The sequence below is a fragment of the Solanum lycopersicum genome, chromosome 12 (genome assembly GCF_036512215.1).
Source record: "Solanum lycopersicum chromosome 12, SLM_r2.1".
In the NCBI taxonomy this organism is placed as follows: Eukaryota; Viridiplantae; Streptophyta; class Magnoliopsida; order Solanales; family Solanaceae; genus Solanum; species Solanum lycopersicum.
Window position 1 is genome coordinate 15,551,125 of NC_090811.1, and position 7,619 is coordinate 15,558,743.

Genomic DNA, 7,619 nt, shown 5'->3' on the forward strand with positions numbered 1-7,619 from the left:
CAAAAGTGGGATTGGCGGAGAGTAACAACTTTGCTCACTCGCGCATGTCCAACACCACTTCTTCTAACTTCTTTATTTTCTTCTCAAGGTTTGATACCAACTCATCTAAAAGACACTTCTTTTCAATAGTTTTGCACATAACCTTAGCATTAGTCGCTTTCACTTTTCCTTTGCGATTCTTAGTTGGAAAAGAAGGAAGTGAACCCTTTGATCGCGTGTGGTAAACCATGGTCTACAGATCAACCATTGGGAAAGAATAAAAATAAAAGCAAAACAAAGACCAAGTTATAACATTGCATAAATTAGGATATCAAACACATTTTTTAAAGATAAACGCCCTAAATGCAAAGGAGCCTTGTTGAGCTAGAGGTAGGCCTAAGCGACACATAAGTGATGCACAATAATAAATTCAAGCCTCATTTGTCAATTTGGAGTTTAGATTAGAAAAACAAAATAACTTTCATTTATTATAAAATTCAAACGATACATCATAAAGAAACTGAAATAAACTAAGGGAAAAGGGATAACTTGGGAGGAATCATCTTAAATTCTAAAATCTTGGAGGTATCAACTCCAAGAGCTTGGCGCCAATTGACCTCTTGTAATGGGAGGAACTTCTTGTCTCATGTTCAACACACTTCATGCCTATATGTTTTCCCTTTCATCGGCAAGCCCATGATATCCTTCTCCACTTGATATTGGGACTTCGAATTCTATCAAGATCCATATGTGATACTCATGCGTGCATAAAGCCTGTCGTGCACCAATCGGAATGGTCAACACACGCTCCAATCGTCGAAGTATGTTTTGGACTTGTGGTTTATCTAGTCCAAACTCATATTTAAATGGCTCCATGTCAAATCGGAGTGGTATAATTTGAGTTTGCTCAAATTGGCGAAGTACTCAAAGAGGCGCATATGGTTGGACACATTTTAAGCCAATAAGCTCAATGAAGTATCAGCCGTCCCCTCTTAATATGAAATTAGGCGTGGACAACCAATGAAGCTTCCACTGAATTCGGTGGCTCTCAAGCTCAGTCAGAAATATCTGCCAGTCCACAAATCCTACAGGCGCGGTGAAACATGCCAACCTTATTGGATGGTTATCTATCTTGTTGCCTTGACCAAGATAGGTATCTACCACGTCAGATCGCTTGTGGAAGTGATCGATAGCCCATAGTTGAAGTAGAAGGTTGCATCCCTCGAAGAACATTATACCATCAACACATGCTCATTATCTCTGCCAGGATCATGGGCACTATGGTTTTCCTAGGCTCGCCTCCTCTTTGAGCTAGGTCTCGAAATCATGTACCTTTGATATGTATCGATTCTTCCCCTTGCTTTAGGAAAAACCAAGGATCCCAATAAGGCGATGGCAAAGGCATCCAGACGATACTTTCCCATTCTTCAATGGAGCACTCAAAATCATAATCATAAATGTAGTAACCATCATCTCAGCTGAGTCATGAGCATAAGAAGTCTAAATGAGTCCACCCAAGGTCTAAAGAAGTCCAGGTTTGATTAGACTTCATCCCATACTTTTTAGAAATTCCCTTGATATGATAGCTTATAAGGTACAATCATTTGACACTCATTGTATGGAAGGTCGATGAAATCGCTAATTTCTTCAATTTTTGGTGTCAAGTTGCAATCTGTAAACTTGAACACCTTCCTCACAGGGTCCCAAAACTCTAGTAGCGCCCTAGTCAGGTGAGGGTTTGGTATGAAAAAAATAAGAAATGTGAGGCCACCCAACAATTGATGAATCTCCCTTTCCCTATCTCTCTTATATCCATCCACCAGGTCTTAAGTCTCTGACTCACCTCTGTCACCATTTTAGGGTTTGGGGGTTCATACTCATCCATGATTCTGAAAAATAAAACAATAACAACTTCTAAACTCTATTTTGGCAACGTTGACTTGATTTAATTATTATGATCACGTTGACACATAAGAATTCAATTTGTCTAAAGGGTATTGGGGCCCTTTAGACGAAAGGGTCGCTACTAATTATGTGGATTGACACCAAGGGTCAAACCACCTAGGGCTTATGCAGCATGTATGACCTAACAAGGACTTCTAAGATTTGGCTTGACACGGACTTGAAAGGGATTCTATACGAGAGGCTCGTGATTTTGCGGTAGTAAAACTATTAGTTACGTCCACGCATATGTCGACTCTCTATAATGGATATTTGAATAGAATTGGAGAAGTTGTGAAAGGTGCAAAGGCAAAACATCACGAGAACAAAATAAAAAAAGCAAGAGAGTTCCAATTGGAGGAAGTATGAGCGGAATGTCAGTTATCAAAGCAATAAACACTTAGCATTTAAATTGGAGAGCGGTAACATATAGGCAGTTTATAAAACAATAAGCATAAACAAATAAAGGAAAGTAAACATATAAATATACTTAAAAAAATCACGCAAATAAGGAAAAATGGTATGGGATTAAACATGAAACTAAGCAGATAAGGGAAAGGGAAAAGGGAAAAGGAGAAACATGATAATAAACAAATAAGGAAGAGGGAAGCGATGAGACATGGAAAAAGACAGTAAATAAGGAAACAAAATGATAACTAAACATGATAAACACCTAGCAAATAATGAAATAACCAAAATAAAGTAAAGCCCACATAAATAAGTATGGAACACGTAATGGTAAGAACTTAATATCCCCATTGGAGTCGCCATTCGATCGCACCCCGTTTTCTCGTAAAAATGGATTTTGTGCATGACCTAACAACTCTTTTGGGATTTTGAGTTCGGAGTCGTCACCTAACGAATTAAGGCGCGTTATGGCACCTATCTAACCTAACTAAGTCTAGCTAAGGTTAACGAGCCAGAGATTAGGGTAAGGGTTCAAATTACCTCTAGGAAAAGGTGTTAGGCATCCCTCGAAGTCCACAAATGTGGGTCCTGACCGTATCTCATGCAATCTATGTGGGGGTTACAAGTAGCAATTAAGGCCACTTCATTTATTAGTTTATTTAAGTAGCATGCTTGCTAGGTGATAAGAGATATGTAGTAAATGAGACCATGTTATTATTTTGACCAATTAATTAATAAAGGCTAGGTGATGGCAAATATTAACAATTAAAATTATTTTATTTAAATCTAACATGTGAGACTAGGTGATATAGCAACAAGTTGAATCAAATATCTCATTATTATCTTAATTAATATTTAAACATGCGAGATTAAGTGATAACAATAAAATAGATATACTAAACAATTAAAAAAGAGATAAGCGAGAGGACAGAAAAGAGACAAATAAATAAGTAAACAATTTTATTATTTTTATATTAATCTACCCCAAATAAATATAATTTAAACCAAACAAGTAAAGGGATAAAAGGGAAGGGAGACTCTAAGAGACTTTTTTGGATCAGCACTCGACTTCCTTTTTATTTTCCGATAGGATGCCGTATAGGGACAGACAAAACCAAAGTTTGTCTTTCAAGCTTGAGTCAATGTCATCATCTCCGTAGGGACAGCTACCCCTAACCAAGCATCACATCATTTCGTACCTAAAAGTGCCTAATCGTCTCAACTTTATTGTCCAAGAGGCATTGGACTCTTAAAGGATGGGTCTAGACAAAATAGAATATTAGGCCCTCCTAAACACCAAGTCAAACAAACAAATCAAACAAGACTGTCATTTTAGCAACACAAGTCTCAATTTGGCCACTAAATTTTAATTACACATACTTGCAAACAACATATAATTGTGAAGGTTTTCATGTTAAGTGTGAGCATACAAAGTTACAATAACAAAACAAAGATTGATTATAAGGGCAAAATATGACATGGATATAGATTTTAGGAAATACATGCAGAGATGGATTGATTCAAAGTGACAAAAAAAATTGAGAAATTATTTGATAATGAGCATAAAATGCAACAAAACTTATTTGAATTATTTAACATGCTGAAAATCGATTTAAACGGGCTAAGTGGCATTTGCCTTGTTACTTTAAATCCTAGGGACATGATTTTTGTATGAGCATGTTGAAAAAATTATTAGTATACAAAACGTTATAAAAATCTAATCGATTTAACCTCCTAAGCTTATTAGAATCTGATTGTAACATGCAAAAGTTATTAGAATATACTTATTTTAAAACTCTTTAACAAACATAAAGTTTAAAAAAAATTCACTAAGCCTGTTGAAGATTAATATTATTCAAAGCTCACAAAATAATGACTAGTTTATTATTAATCAATTGAAAAAATTAACATAGAAAACAAGATTTTACACATATTCATGACAAGTTAATTAACACGACTTGATTAATGAACTACCAAACTTAAGTTTTTGAAACATGCGAGAATAATTAAAATTAATTAACCTTGATTTTGTTAGTTGAATCCTATGAGCATGATATTTAACCTTTTTATTTAAATCCTATAAGCATGATTTCTAAATGAGTTGCAAATAAATAACAAACTAGCATGTAATCCCCTCCCCTTGGGCGATCCACCCAAAATATTTTCTTTTTTTATATATAGAGTTAAAGAGTTGTACAAATATTACAAGTAAAAATAAAAAGCGAGTAAACATATATATAACAATAAAATGAACGAGGCTTCGTCCACAGTTTCTTCTAGGCAAGTCTCCAACATCTTGAACTCTAAGTTCAAAACCTGAAAGAAGAGGTAATGTAACACATATACGATGAATAAATAATTGTAATATAGTAGACTTATAGTAGCAAATTACTCTCATATATATGTAAATAACACACAAAAAGAGATAAATAATAACTATAGTTATATTATCAAACATAAAACTAATTTGGATGTTTCCTTGTTGTATCGTTTCTCAACACACAAATATTATTATTATGCAAAAAAATTAAATTAAAATTAATAAAGAGGACTAATCAATTATGCAGAAAAGATTATCAACTTGTATTATAAGAATGTGTGATGAATTTAGAGAATGAATGTCTGTTTGAGCAATGAGAGAATCAGAGAAATTGTAGCAAGAGTTAGTGTGAGTTGAGAGAATGTGAGTTCTTCTCAAAGATGTGAAAATCCTCAAAGAATTAAAATGGGTCTCTTTATATAGTAGAAGAGGAAGGAACAAATAAGGAAAAGAAATATTTAAAGGAAATTAATTAATTATCATATTTCCTAATTCAAAAGAAGATTCAAATCAGCCAAATTATTTAAATATTTTTTACCAACTATAAGCAGGTAATAAAATAAGAAAAGAATATATATTTCCTTAAATAAAGAGGAGCCAAAACAATATTAATATACCATATATAAATAATTAAGAAATCAGTAAATTTAAAAATAAGAAAAAACAGATCAATTAAACTTATTCTTATTTTAAGAGCCAAATCAGATTATCGAAAAAAAATATTACTAAACTTAAGCAAGAAAGAATTAGGAAGAGCAATATATTTTCCTTAAATAGAGAAGGGCCCAAAAATATGTTCTGATTTATTTATTTATTTTTACCAAATGTAAGTTTATTTATTTTTACCAAATATGTAAGCAAGATAATTAAGCACATCACAAGAAATACACCCAACTTATTTATTTAATCTTTTACAAAAGAAATCAAAATAATATACGCCAATTTTCATATTTTTATTTTTCTACGAGAATCAACTAAAAGTCATTACTACACTAAATTACTTGATATTAACAATAGGTGAAAACAATTATATTTAGGAGAAGATAATCGTGCCTTTTAGAGACTACCAAATAACAATGCAAACAGATCACCACATCCATAAATATGAAAAGTTACCACATCACTATTTTATAATCAATTAATTACTATGAGTAATTTTCTCAAATCAAGCATTTCAAACACAAAATTATGACATAGATATGCTAATTATCTCAAAAATTAAAAGAAGCGATCATGCACAAATAAATTGTATTAAGCAAACGGTAATTAGTGAGCATGTACTTAGAATACTACTAAATCTTGACAAATTGATTTAATCATATAATAAAATTTTAATGATTAGCTCATGAACAAATTGACACCAATTCAGAATGGGGCGAAATATATTCAAACAAGAACATTGATATCTTAACAACTCTTCAAACTCAAGAGCAAAGACATCACTTTTTTTTTAGATATTTATGCAAACAAACTCAAAATCAACAATTTCATAATTTAAACTAAGAAGTTTGAACTAGAAAGCTTACTTGGACGGATCTGTTGAAGATTCGTCTTTGACCAACTCGAGTTTTCCACAAGGCTTCGCCGAGTAGTTGTTGTCGGAGCTGCTACCTGGTGGTTCGGTGACCCTTCTCACCGGACGATGGTCGTCTTCGCCTGCGCTGATGCCTGCGCTGGTCGCCTATGGCTGGCAGGCAGTTGCTGCTCCTGCAAAAGAAGAAGGAGAAAAGATAAAAGAAGGGGAAGGGAGGTAGAGGCCGGAAAGAGAGGAAAGACGGGTGGCGCTGGGCTGCTGGTCGCAGCTGCTGGCTGCTGTTGCCGGTGTTGCTGCTTTGTAGTCGTTCACTGCTCTCGCCTGGAAAATGGAGAGAAGGAAGGGGAAGGGATGGGGAAGAGAAGAGACGGGAAGGGGAGAAAGAACAAAAGAAAAAAAAGAGGGGGAAGAAAAAGAGGGGAGGAGCGACAGGAGGAAGAGAGGGAAAAAGAATGAAGAGAGGAGGGGGCGGCTGTTTTGAGAGAGGGAGAGGGGGAGAATGAATTGAATTTTTAGGTTTTGGGGTCTTTTTGGTGTAAGAGATTAGGAGATCACAACCGTTGATTTAATAAAAGATAAAGGGCTTGGATTCGATCTAGGATTTATTTTAAAGATGGACGGATGAGATTAAAAGATGAAGAATTAAAATCAAATTGGTTGGAGGATTGAAATAGCTAAATTGTAATTGAATTGGCTAGAATTGAAATGACATAGTGGTTATGATTGGAATAAAAATTGAATTGGAGTGGCTAGCATTGAAAGAAAATAGAATAAAATAGTTAGGATTTAAATGATTTTGAGAAAATTTAGGAATTGCTATTAAATTAAAATACTACAAATATTAAAATATTTTTATATAAGTGAAGATCACTTAAATTTTAAACATTCGAAATTCATTAATAATTTTAAAATATTTTAATAATATTTACGATAATTTTATAAAGTAAAACATACTAAAACATATAATTTTCAAGAGAAATCGACTAAAAATTCTAACTTTAAATAAATTTTAAAATACGTATTGAATCGAATAGTATTCCTAAAAATGGTTAAAGGTCGGTCAAAATTGGGTGTCAATAAATGTATCAAAATGTCCTTTAATCTTATGACCTTAAACATGTTATGTGCAAAGTTGTAGTTAAAGTGTTTCAAAAAAAGAAGAGGGATTATTTTTTTAAAACAAACTAAAAAGGAACTAGGTCATTCTTTATAATATAAACATTATACTTGTATATCAACAATTCTATATATATATATGTATATGTATATGTATGTATGTATGTATGTATATATCTAACATAGACACATTAAATTTACGTAGAATGCATCATGTATCTCGTCATAACTTTCATAATGAATCTTGTTTGTTAATCATTTACTCTCTCTGTTTCAAAAAGGATGGCCTAGTTTGACTTCGAACGGAATTTAAGAAAATAA

General features: G+C 33.2%; 1 long non-coding RNA gene across 1 annotated transcript; it reads right to left on the minus strand.

Moving 5' to 3' along the window:
- Positions 1-4,455: 4,455 nt before the first annotated feature.
- On the minus strand, positions 4,456-6,700 carry LOC138340649 (uncharacterized). The gene is made up of 2 exons (XR_011213363.1): positions 6,175-6,700; positions 4,456-4,644 (listed from the first exon to the last, which is right to left on the minus strand). It is a non-coding gene; the product is annotated as an uncharacterized lncRNA (long non-coding RNA).
- Positions 6,701-7,619: the final 919 nt, after the last annotated feature.